Below are 13413 nucleotides of genomic sequence, written 5' to 3' on the forward strand. Positions count from 1 at the left end.
TTTTCTGTTTGCTTGGTGTTAGACTCACATCTCCAATGTACTTTTGAATACTATAGCTGAGAGGTAATCTGGGGAGCAGTTTCTCAAACCTTCTTGTTCTAACTGTACCATTTTGCATGGGTAAGGAATGATAGGTATGACTCACCGTCTAGTCTAGATGTCTCTCTTCTTACTTGCTGCATCTTACTGAAACAGATATTAGATATTTAATTATCCCTATGATTTAAGAAGGAAAGGAATGACCTAGAGAGAAACATGACTAAAAAGTAGATATCGCAATGTCAGCTGGCCAGGAATAAGTCGGCCAGGAATACTTGTACAGCGCATGTTTCCACTAAATTTTATTTTATTATTATTATTATTATTATTATTTTGCATGTAGCTATTCTAAGAATTTAGTGTTGCTGCTTTCTTAAAGGCTCATGGGACCTTACATAGATCTGGATGCTGGATCAGCAATGAAAGCTTGAGAGAACTTCAGGAGGAGTTTGACCCTAAATAGTCCTTCAAAATCCTTGAATCACCAGCCATTGCAATGCTGAGTTACAGAAGGCTTCTTCTGTAGCAGGGAAAAGAGTCTCAAAGTGTGATTTGTCAATTTGCAGAATTGCAGAATAACTTAATTATAGTAGGGACCTCTGGAGGTCATGTAGTGCAATCTCCTGCTTAGAGCTTAACTGCTTGTCATGGAATGGCAACAGTAGCACCAGGAAGAAGATCCTGAGCAATACCTATCCTATACAGTGATGAGTGGTTGCTGGTGTATACATATGGAGTAGTCACACAAGTTAAGCTTTATTGATCCAGGCTTAAAATGCTGACATGAAGCTTGGATTCTACATCAGTTGGCATCAGCAATGCTGTCTTGAGGCCCTACCCGGGTAGTCTGCATGAATCCTGCTATGCATGCTATAAAAAGCTGGCATAGAAGTTGCAGCAGAAATTCTAAGTCAGGGCTTGAAACAGTGATTGAGTAGCTGGGGGGAAGGCAGGGCCAACCCAGAGGAGCTCAGGTGCATGCAATCCACCTGAGTGACTGGAAGGGGTAAAGCCAGGATCTACCCCTTCTCTGACCTCATATAAGTGCTGAAAGAGGAGATATGGACATCTTGCTGGAGATCCTTGTGTACCTGAGGCCTTCTGTGGGTAAGAGGTTGTTGTTGTTGTTGTTGTTGTTGTTGTTGTTGTTGTTGTTGTTGTTGTTGTTGTTGTTGTTCGTAGCTGCTGTACTTGAGCGTACTCTCACCTGCTGCAGTCTAGGACTTTGCTGCTACTCTGTTATTGCTATGATTTCAATTGCATTACAACATTATAGAAGTAGATGTTAATACAGAGGGAGGTGATACTCCTACCGCTTGTATTGTGAAGGAAATTCTCCTACTTTAAGTGACTGTGGTGCCTGTGATTCATTGGGGTCTCTCTTTAGGGTTATGAGTCTTATCAATCTAATGTAGACATACAGACCTTCATGCTCTTACCTATTTCCCATCCTAAGTTAATAAAATGCTAACATTAGGATTACTGAAACAGTAACTATTTTGAACAAACAAAAATATTATAATATTGTGTGTTTTGTACTCTTTTTATAAGCAATACTTTTTTTTTCTTCTTTGCTAATGCTTTTTCTCTGAGGACACTAATATTTACTTAGTAATTATGCTATTGCTTTTAGTTAATCGCTAGCAGTTTGTGTTGGTGTCAAAGCAGAATGAAAACATCATCTCCCATCAAATGTAATTGATACTGCAACTGCTAAACAGTGACAGCACTTGCAAAAAAAGTGTGTCATAGGGCAGCTTTTCTTAACCAGATACCTTTCTGTTTCTATCCAACCTTTATCATACCAAACTCATCATGATCTATTAATATTTGTTCTCCATAAATAATAAATATTCTGTATTTTCTTCTCATCTGCAGAGAAGAATGATTGTACAGTTAGAAAGAAGAAAAGATAAATCAAGGCCCCTATAAAATAGAAGGGAGAAGTATTCAGTTCAAGAGCATGCAAGGAAATAAGCTACAGTAGAAAACTCTGAGGAATTATGCATGTACGTATTAGTATCATTGAACTTTGATGCTTGGAATCAGAGATCCTCATCTTGATGCTCCTGGTTTTTTACCATAGTTTAAATATTTGTTTACAACTTAACATAGAATGGCCTGTGTTGAAAAGGACCACAATGATCATCTAGTTTCAACCCCCTGCTATGTGCAGGGTCACCAACCACCAGACCAGGCTGCTCAGATCCAGCCTGGCCTTGAATCCACATTAGAAGAATACTGACTTGTAAGTTGCTAGGAAAACCCACCCAATAGTTTAGGTTTTCACAAGCAGCATCCGGTGGGGATAAACAGCATGTACTGACACCTTGTCTTACTATCAGGACACACAGAGGCTGTGAAGCAAAAACAATTAACTTCAACTATTTGATTTGCTTATTAGGATCTCTGTAGATAAATTGGTGAGGAATCATTGATGGCAGAGGATGAAAAGGGATCTCAAATTCAACATTAAATGTAGAAGGAACCAGTTTCAAGGAGAAAATGCAAATAAACAGTAGCTAGAACAGTGATCTGTGCTATGCAATTCACTTCAAAGGAATTCAATAGCTGGAGAAAAGTGGGATGTGTGAGAGGCTTGGGGAGGGAATCTTTCTATCTGTAACTCCAGATCTGGAATATGCTTGTAAGGAAGGACTTTGTTCCTTTGGAAGGGAGGCATAAACAAAACAATTTGAGAAATACATCTAACATCTTCTCTTTGTAACAAATGCCCAAGGGTTTCGGAGAAGTGCACATCTAGCGTAGTCACAAAGCAGACCAAGTATGAATACTGCCTGTTGTGGTATTTTCCTTTTCTTGCATTTTTCTCAACCATTTAAAATGGATCCCTAAATTGAGAGACGTAAATCCAATATAAAAGAGATCTGTATCTTATAATAGGCTGTATCACTCATTTCAGGCTGTTCAATTTGCCTCCAAAGTTTGTCATTCTGAAGGCTGCTGACTACTAGCTATTTATTTCAGATTTTATTCTTGTGTTTGTTCTCTCCTGCTATATTCTGGACTTTTTGCATTTGGTCTTTTCAGATGAGTCTTCTCTCATTTTAGATTGCCTTCTCTCTTACCCCAAGCTGGGGAAACAAGGCAGCTGTCCTATGAATGAGGATACAGGGCTGGGGAATAGAGAAACTTCTGAGGTTGTTTCTCATTTCAATAACTGTCTCCTCTCTGAATCAGTGGAAAGACTCCCATGAACATCAGTAGTTATCAGGCTGGATCTTTACTGAACACCTGACTTGACAGTGTTGAAGGCAGCAGCTCTCTGTTTAGCTAATAACATATTAAAAGAAGTGCAGTGAAAATGAAGTTCAATGCTGTTGAACGTTTCTCCTGCAGGCATTAAAAACAGTAATCTAGATTCCCAGTTTAGGAAGAACATCAACTTGAATTTTTGTCTTCCTTATTATTGGCAGACTATACTAAAAGGACTACATGAAGTTATCCTCGATTTTGCTAAGATAATTAGAGTGAGTTATATTTTTTAATTCAGTTTAATGTATAGAATTAATACAGTATCTGATCAAACATGAAAAGTATCCCTCATGAAAACATGCATATGAGAAGAGTTCTCAGGTTCAAAGAACATTATTTGCTCTATGCCTTTTGACACCTGATCTAGTGCTCTTTAGTACAAGAAAATCCACAGCCTGCGTCACAGAATGGCCCAGGTTGGAAGGGATGTCAAAGATCATGAATCTCCAAACCCCCACCAACAAAAGACAGTAGAGAATTAAAGGTCTTCAGGAAAAAAGCAGCTTACACCTGATCTCAAGTGTATTGAGTAAACAAGTATGCATCATCATGCTTTGTTAGAAAATGTAAATTGATTTTTATCTCTCAATTCTACCTGAACTTCCAAAGGAAATCTTGATAACTAGCTTTCAGTTTTATTGAATCTTGAACAAGCAGAGCCTTATGAACAGTCTTTTTTAAAAAAAAAAAAAAAAAAAAAAGTTTCTGTAACAAGGCAAGTCTTACACATTATTGAGTCACCTGAGAATAGTTCAAAGAAAAAAATCTATTTAGAAAGAACAGTAATTATGTGGGATGTGTGGAATGCGATCCTTGCCCATCTTTACTCAGATGTGACATTTATAGAAGTGTTTAGGTCACTGAAGTTGTATTGTCCAAACATGTTATATGTTTTTTTTTACACTTGCAGCTCTAGTGTCAAACCTATTCTGCCTTAGTATCAAATAGGTGAAATTTTGCCCCACTGAATCTGGGCATGCATTGAGAGATTGGGTTTTGCAGCTCTAATAAGAATGGTACAGTCTGGGTTTCTGGTGTATATAGCAATAAAGGCATCACAGCTTTTCTTCACCATCAGATTGTGGTACAGTCAGGTAATCAATCACCTCTTGCTTTCTCATTTAAGACAAAAGATGTGATCATCACATTAAAGGTTTGTTCCTGTCTTTTTATTATGATACCATGACTCTCGATGAATTCATGCTAGAAAATTCATGGCTAATTAAATTGCTAATTGCTTGTTGACATAATTTTATCTGTTTAAGATCTAAATTATTCAAGCCTTAAAATAAGGCAGTTTTCTACTCACATTCTCTTAAAATTGAATTGGGACCAATATTTTTCCTGTCTAGATTCTTTGTTAAAATTCAAAGGTTTCCACTGAAAAATAGTGCTGTGCCATAGAGAATGCAATGTGCAGGTTCAAGAGCTGTTGACCTTGCTCTGATGATGGACATGCACAGAAACCATTGTGTGTATATTTTAAAAAAAGTTTTGTGCAAATACACTTGCTAAAATAAAGCTTTTGTTGTGCTCTGAACTTGCACGGATATCAGCTGTTGGTTGGTCTGAGGACGCTTGCCATGTTTCAATTGCCTGTTACCCAAAAGGGATAGATGTGGGAACCTGCTAAAGAGGTGCTGGACTAAATGGGAAGAGTCAAGGTGAAGGCAGAGACTGCAGGAAGGTTCTGGGATACAAAGGGCTGAAAAACAAAAATTGAACTTTTCTGAAGGGTTTCAGAAATGGTACCAAGTCAGAGTGAACTAGGAATAAAGAGGCAGGTGCTGAGGTGTACAGGTGAACAGCAGGAACTGCAGTCATTGTCCTCCCTTACTCTTGGAGACTAATGGCTTTAGTTAAGCCAAAATGAATATTATCCTCACAGATTAGAACAGCCTAAACAACTTGATTCATTTGACTGAAATATGTTGTATATAATTTAGTGTCCTTTCAATTTTGTTTTCTTAATATTACTTCATTCCTATAGCAAAGGCTGTCTTGAATGAAGTATCAAACAATTTTAGCCAAAAATCACAAGCAGGAAGCATTTTGACAATTTCCTGGTAAATTCCATGGCTTCTGTAACCCCTCTTTCTTTCTTTACTGCTGAGGCATTTTACAGATCCATGCTGGGCTGGAGAGAATACCAGCAAAACTGATCCACATAGGCATGAACTCTCTGAGTTGCAAGTGGGGATGTTTCTGAGATGCTGGTATACTATAGCACTGAGAACTAGGTAAATGTGTACGTGGGATATACAAGTAGGTTTAGAGAGGAAATGGTTGAGATTCATTATTACCACACAGATCTATGAACACAACTTCCAACAGCAAATGCTTTAATCGTTGATTAGAAGAGATGCTAGGAAAAGAACACTTTGTTTTGCTGTTTCTTATATTCTGGATCTAAGCTACTGTTTTTATAATGAACACAAAGCAGTTCTGGGCAAGAGGGAGCACACAAATCTAGTATTAGTGGGTTCCAAAACACAAAACCTAGATATATACCTGTGGATACTTCTATTCTGAACAGCAGCACTGTGGAATGCATATGTTTAAAGAATTCAAATTTAAGTATGGTTCCAAAGGAAACAGCGGTGTTCCTCAGGGGTCGGTGCTGGGTCTGGTCTTGTTGAACATCTTCATCAGTGACCCTGATGAGGGGATATTGGCTCCCCTCAGCAAGTTTGCTGATAATACGAAGTTGGGAGGATTGGCTGATGCACCTGAAGGCTGTGCTGCCATTCAGCAAGACCTGGACAGGCTGGAGAGCTGGGCAGAAAGAAACCAGATGAGGTTTAACAAAAGCAAGTGTAGAGTCTTGCACCTGGGGAGGAATAATTGCATGCACCAGTACAGGTTGGGGGATGACCTGCTGGAGAGGAGCTCTGCAGAGAGGGACCCGGACATCCTGGTGGATGACAGGTTGGCCATGAGCCAGCAGTGTGCCCTTGTGGCCAAGAGGGCCAATGGCATTCTGGGGTGCATTAAAAAGAGCGTGGCCAGCAGGTCGAGGGAGGTGATCCTCCCCCTCTACTCTGCCCTGATGAGGCCTCATCTGGAGTACTGCATCCAGTTCTGGGCTCCCCAGTACAAAAAAGACAGGGATCTCTTGGAAAGAGTCCAGCGGAGGGCCACAAAGATGGTGAAGGGCCTGGAGCATCTCTCCTATGAAGAAAGGCTGAGTGAACTGGGTCTGTTCAGCCTTGAGAAAAGAAGACTGAGAGGGGACCTGATCCAGGTCTATAAATATCTAAGGTGTGGGGGGCAGACTGTTTTCAGCAGTGTGTGGAGACAGGACAAGGGGAAATGGACAGAAACTGCAGCATAGGAAGTTCCGCACAAACATGCGCAAGAACTTCTTTACAGTGAGGTGACGGAGCACTGGAACAGGCTGCCCAGGGAGGTGGTGGAGTCTCCTTCTCTGGAGATGTTCATGACCTGCCTGGATGCCTACCTGTGCGACCTGGTGTAGGGAACCTGCTTTGGCAGGGGGGTTGGACTCGATCTCTGGAGGTCCCTTCCAACCCCTACAATTCTGTGATTTAGCTATGAATAATAAAGTATTGAGTTACCTTGAATTATTAAATATTTTGTATTAAATACGTAATTGTTAATATTTTCATACATAATATTTATATTTAAATAGTTTGTCAATTCTTTTAATGTTATAGCATTTTTGTCCTAATGTCAGATTATATAACTCTGATTTTTGGTTCATCCTGTAAAGGGTAGAATTATACCTTTCCAGAGATGGTTTTTCTGTTCTTGTGACTTATGTTTTGTTTTGTCACAACAAGGTCTTCAAAATCCAGAAATTTCTCTGCTTAGTAAGAAAACATGGGAGTGTATCTAACCTTTATTCCTGTTTCCTTTGGAACCACAGTTAAAGAAGCCTGCTTCTGCTTTGATTTATTTATTTATTTTTTTAATGTCCTTATCACAGCATTTGTGAATCCCTTGCTGTTCTATGGCACAAAGTTTTAGGAGCTGGAAAAAAAATGGTAACAGTCATTCCCTAACTGACAAATAATGAAGGAACATCACTGACTGGATTACTAAAATAAAACTGAGGAAAACAGCTGATGAGCATAAAATCTTGCATGTAATACACTTTCTTATCTTTAATATAGGACTTACGTTTGTGTCACAGTTTGACTACTACTTAATACAAATTACTTCTGACTTTTCTCCTTTCAAGCTGAGTTGCTTGAGCTAACTCCAGGCTTGCATTTGTTACTTTCATGGGTTTTTCTTGTTTCTCTAATTTAATCTAATGCATATGATTACAGGTTGCATATTACTGAATAACTTGCAACATTTCTACTTTGTTATAATTTAATTTCAAATGGTTTTGGAATATTATTACATGAATGTTCGGAGCACCCAGAAGAGGAAAGATGTGGAGCTTTTGGAACATGTCCAAAGGATGGCCATAATGGTGAGCACAGGGCCGCAGTGCCTCTCCTATGTAGGCAGGCTGAGGGAGATGAAAATTTTCTGTGAATCATAGAAACTGGGTTAGCTGCTGATGACACTGACAAAGGCTGTCCCAAGAGTGAAACAAGTTTGGGAAGCCCTGTAAAGATGCAGAAGATGAAGCAGGCAGTACCTAACTTGGGTGAAAGAATGCTCTCAGTAGTTTAGTTTTTGATCTTTCCTGGGATTTCTCTATGGCAATGGCATGGCTCTGATTGTGTCTGTAGGTGTTTTAGAGTCTTCATAGCCCAACAGGGAGGGAGGGAAGTCATCTTACCCTTGTGGACAACAACATCACAGTGAATCTTGGAGCTCTGACTAAGGCTACTTTGAAAGACTCCACCGGAGAAGAATGAATATAGGTTCTTGTAGTCTTTTCTTGTACCTCAAGCACAAACCATTATTCCTTTGTAGGTTCCCAGCATACAGTATTTCTATTTCTCAAATACTCCCCTCCGCAACATTTCATTCTAACTCTTTTTTAACGCTGCCCTACTTTTCTGTCTTTTAGCTTGCTTAATTTCAGGGAGAAAGACAGACAACTGATGCCAAGGAAACCTATAAATCACTTCATATAGTTTGTAACACTACTGAAAAATCAGTTCAGGATTTATGTCACTGCAAATGAGATCAGCCATTTGCAAGCTTCCTTTTATAATTTATTTAGCAAATTGAAAACATTCCTTTAAACAAGCTTTGTCAGCTTGTCATCTACTGTAGCAAAATAAATAGCTTGCTGATGGATCAGATAAATTGGATTTTTATAGAGTCCCATCTATTTCAAAGGTCTTTCTTTTCTCACACAGGTTTATATAGCTTGCTGTACTGAACTGCTGCACATGCTCCAGAGCAGTCTTTATTTTTAATTCATACAGCTACATATCCTGCATTTCCCTCAGGCTAGTTGAAGACTTCATGCTCCGACTTCATCTGAAAATGTATGTATGTACACAAGCTAAATTCTTAAGTCTGATGTGAACTTGGAAAGTTTTAGATGCGTTCATGTCAGCTAGCAAGCTTTGGGCTATTAGTCGCTTGTAGAAGATGGCTGTTGAACAATCTCACTCAGAGAAACATGGTGTTTTGGTTTGCAAGTCAGTCCTGGAAGAGGGCACCAGACCTAAATCCCAGCAGGGTGATGACTGAGTTCCCCTGGGCCCTATACAGGTCCCAAAAGAGCTCATCTGAGCAATCTTTCCATGCTATGGCTTCCTTACGTGAGCTGAGCCCTGCTTGGAGCAGTGACTATCATCAGGGCTCTATCATTATTTTGAGATAGTGGAAGAGCCTTCTATGTGTGAACAGCTTGAATATACCACATACAGTTACATATGTTTCTAGTGTAAATAAGGCCTAGATGAGGAATGGGTATTTAAAAATCTGTTTCGCAGTTTGCAGTACTGGAGGTTCTGCTTGCACACCAGCTAGAAATAATATCAAGCCAACATCTCAAATGTTGATTTCATGCACCAAGAGAAAAAGAGAATATAATTATAGCACCCTGTCATTTTCATTTTGGCAGGAGTGCTCATTTTCAAGGAAAGAAAGCAGTGGCCCAAGCTGCCTCTGGGAGAAGTGAAAACACCATCAGGAAGCCTGACAAAATTCTTTAGAAGGTTGGACTTCTGCACAGCTGATGGGATGGCCCATAGCTCTGGCAGCTGGGAAAAATAAAATTATAGTGGCATTCCTTTGCAGGTGGCAAAATTTAATGTATGCCCATGAGTTGGGATGACTGGGGAGTGAAGTGCCTAAACAAACAAACTTTTATCAAAGCTGTTTGGCAAGTGTTTTATCACATTTTTTTTTTCCAGATTTTTCAAGGGCTTTTTCACATTTCCTCAGAAAACAATACCAAGAAGTGTGAGAGGATAGGCCTCTTATTTTCTTGAATATCTTAATTTCCCTTGTTCTGTTTAATGATTAAGTCCCATAAAACTTTAACAAGTGGACACTTTGATTGCTCAGCCTTTAGCTGCTTCCCATACAGTCAAGGAGGGGTATTCTGGAGGAGACTTAGGGGAGACTGTATTGCTCTCTACCCCACCTAAGAGTGTAGTGAGGTGAGGATTGGCTTCTTTTCCCATGTAACAGCAATAGGTTGAGAGGGAATGGCTTCAAGTTGTGTGATGGGAGATTCAGGTTGAATAATAGTGAAAACCTCCTCTCCAAAAGAGTTGTCAGGCACTGACACAGGCTGCCCAATGAGGTGTTGAGTCATAAGTTTTCCAACCTTAATGATTCTATGAGTGATGAACTGAGGGAGGCTGGATTTGGTGGTGGGTGGCAGCCTCTGGTTCTGCAGAGAAAAGCTGAGATGACAGCAGTGAGAGTGGGAGCATGGAGAAGCGAAGGACAATGGCAGTATGGAAATGACATAAATTCTTGATTTTCTGCCTTGATAATTCATACTAAGATCACCTTAGCACAAGACCTGAGCTGCCCACTCTGCATGTCTCTGCCCTCCATGCTGGCCCAGCTGTGCCCTGCAGCTGTGGTCAGGTTCCACACAGTAACACAAGAATTTCAATTTTTTTCCTCTGAAACATAGAACTGAATGGTGTGGAACCATGGAAATCTCCTTGCCTCGCTTTGTCTATTTTCCTTATATTAAAAAAAAAAAAAAGCCAAGTGTAAAATAAAAAGAAGAAAAAAATTAAAGCAAAAAACACAAGCGATCTTCTAGGGGAATGTGAAATAATTAGCAGAGTGCAGAGGTTACATAGTTCTTACCAGCCTAGTGTTAGCAACCCTTATAAAGCAAATGCCCCCCTTTAAAGTGCAGCTGTTATGGTAGAAAATGGCAAATAAAAAACAGCAGCACGTGATTGGATTTTGTGAAAGCTTGTCCTTCAAAGATGCTCAGGAGGTACTGCCCAGTATTATATGTATACAGAAATCTGTTTATAATACCTGCAAAAATGGAGATTTAGCCACACTAAAGACTGTAAATTAACAGCCTAAGAAAACAGTCAACTATTTCCTTGCAATAGCCACAAGGAAAAGAATGAAAGCAATGCTGCTCATGGTTTTGTGCAACTGTCTTTTTTTTTTTATTTTTTTTATTTTTCTTCTTGTGGGTGGGTAGGAAAACCAATCTTCTCCTTACAGAATCAGAGAGAATCTGCTCTCTGAGGTGAGGACCTGCAGCATTCAGTGCAGCTCCCCAGGAGCTGAGAAGTGCAAAAAAAAAAAAAAAAAAAAAAATTTTTAGTTATAGAGAACCCCCCACAATAAATAATTATTAGTGTTTAAGAGGTAAGCGGCACTTTTTTTTTTTTTTTTTTTTTTTTCAGAAGGATGTGGAAACATTTCTCCTCAGAGCACGCAAGGCTGTGAATCATGAAGGTGCTACTTCATGTCTATTCATTCCATGTCTGAGGGGAAAAAGAAACGTGGAAAATACTAAGAACTCTTTGCCAGAATTTTCTACTGGAGATGAAAGGATTTATCGTGAATGTTGCTTTGGGATTTAAATTTGCCTTTTGTTTTGAACTTAAGACAGAACTGTTTTAGAAGAAATCAGCAATGAATTGCGTCCTGTGTCATGGGCTGCAGAGCCTGTCAGCAGGGACTTACCTCCCTCCCATGCCATTCCTGCAAACTAGAAACTGCAGAGCTCTAGACCAGCTAATGTTGGACTCCATTCTAGATGAGGGTGCAAGTATTAAAAGCTGCCTTTTTCTTTTTTTTTCCCAAGGTAAAGGTCAGAGGTTAAACAAGGAACTGTGTTGGTTGTCCTGTACGGCTGTATCACCAGACTGAGAAAAACTTCTCTGCACTTTCAGGAGGGGAGCTTTTCTCATTCTAATGCTTTCTCAAAGAGCAGAAACTCTTGACATGTACAAGAACGTGTTCAGGCTGCTTCTGCAAAGAAGGGCACATAGCTTGTGCCATGGCTGCAGTGTGAGTGCACTTCCACAGTGCAGATGTGGCCAGGTCTAGTGACCTGCCACCAGCCTGTGTGTGGTCCTTTCCAGCTCAGTCTGTAATGCGGCTTAGTTATAGAACTGCACCCAAATCTCTCTACCCTGAAAGAGCTTCTCCCATCACCAAGCTACCTCCCAAGTTACTTTGTAGCTGCAACACTCTGCTCAAGGCTTCTGCATTCATTTCAGTCATGCTGACAGACCTCCACATTTTCCTCTACATTCAGAGTGCTGCTGCTGGTTAAAAGATGCTATGTAGCAGCAGATGATGATTTGTCTGTACGTGGTGCCTGGAGTCGATCTTCACTCTGTCTTCTAGTGTTCCTTCATAGAAAGCACGTCCGAAAGAAGAAGGGATTTACTCCTGTAAGGGCCCTTAAAGACTGGTTTGGCTCCTGCGTGGGAATTTCAAAACAAAGAAAACTTCAGAAACAAACAAACAAGAAAGACAACAAAGACAACACTGATGTGATAAGGTACTTCCAGATTCTCTTCTACTATATTATATATATAATTATATATTATTTATGTTATATATTCTCAGCAGAAATAGCACTGTGGAGGGAAGGAGCTTATACAGATTTCCTTTGAGAATTCAGCCTCACATCTCTTCTGTTCTGCAAATATCAACAGTTTCCTTTCCCATCCATTTACCTTTACCTCACTGCTTCAGGCCCTTCTCCATCTCCCAGATGTCTCTATGAAGTCATTCATGGGATATTACACAGGCACCATGCATTTGCAGCACAAGAATACTGATACATTAATAATACAAGCCCAACAAATAATGTTTTTTGTTTGTTGACTATACAACTTAACCTGTAAGTGAAGGCATGCAAAAAAGGGGATGTGTTCTTCAGCGCAGGGACTGGCTCACTCAGGGCCTGGTTTTGTATTCTTCATGTTGACAGTATTTAACAAATAATGATGCTCAGTTAGAGCTACAGCAGGAGTCAACACTATACTTCTCAACTCCATTGCAATCACACAGATAATGCTATGCTCTCATTTCATACTGAGCATGCTAACTGTATTTTAAACAACTTTCAGAAGAGTTTTACTAATTTTAAATACACCTGCCATTGCTGTCATGAAAATGTACTTCAAAATAAAAAAGGAAGCAATGACAGAGGCATTAAAATGCAGAGACATTATTCATATTAGCAGGGAAGAGCCTCAGTGCAAATGCTATACGAAGTACTGTCACTCTGTTCTCTGCCTGCTCCTTTGTCAATACACTCAGGCATGGGGTAGCTATTTGTCATGAGGTGAATTGTGGAACTCACCTACACTTGAACTTCCTCTACTTGCTTGCTGTGCTAAGTTTGACACGTTGCTGCCAAACAACATCATATCAGCACCGCCCTGGATGGCCCACTGAGTCCCTGGCTTGGCCAGTTACTCTCCCTTGGCAACCAGTCAGTGGTAAGAGGTGGGTACCTTCTTGGAGGCAGATTCAGAGCAAGAGCCTAACTGTGAGGGCTTGCAGTAATCGCTCTGGCTCCAGAGAGAGGTATTTACTACACAACCTACCAATGAATCCACTCCCACTCATCTGTCTTCTACCCACTAATACAGAATACAACAGTTAACCTCAGAGTGATGTCATCTGTGACCCGACTGTACCACATTTTCCAGGAAATGTAATGCAAGTCTTAGCCTGTGCCCTCTCAGAGCCATGGATAGA

At 40.1% G+C, this 13413-nt stretch overlaps 1 long non-coding RNA gene across 2 annotated transcripts; it reads left to right on the forward strand.

The window, feature by feature from the left end:
- Window positions 1–1083: 1083 nt before the first annotated feature.
- LOC122190062 lies at window positions 1084–12988 on the forward strand. 2 transcript variants are annotated; one of them, XR_006182075.1, is made up of 5 exons: window positions 1122–1146; window positions 7611–7759; window positions 8604–8735; window positions 9320–9413; window positions 11094–12988. It is a non-coding gene; the product is annotated as an uncharacterized LOC122190062 (long non-coding RNA). The 2 variants fall into 2 exon arrangements; XR_006182076.1 differs by lacking the exon at window positions 7611–7759 and having other exon boundaries at window positions 1084–1146.
- Window positions 12989–13413: the final 425 nt, after the last annotated feature.

Source organism: Lagopus leucura, unplaced genomic scaffold, assembly GCF_019238085.1.
Source record: "Lagopus leucura isolate 7727_CA_CO unplaced genomic scaffold, USGS_WTPT01 Super-Scaffold_73, whole genome shotgun sequence".
In the NCBI taxonomy this organism is placed as follows: domain Eukaryota; kingdom Metazoa; phylum Chordata; class Aves; order Galliformes; family Phasianidae; genus Lagopus; species Lagopus leucura.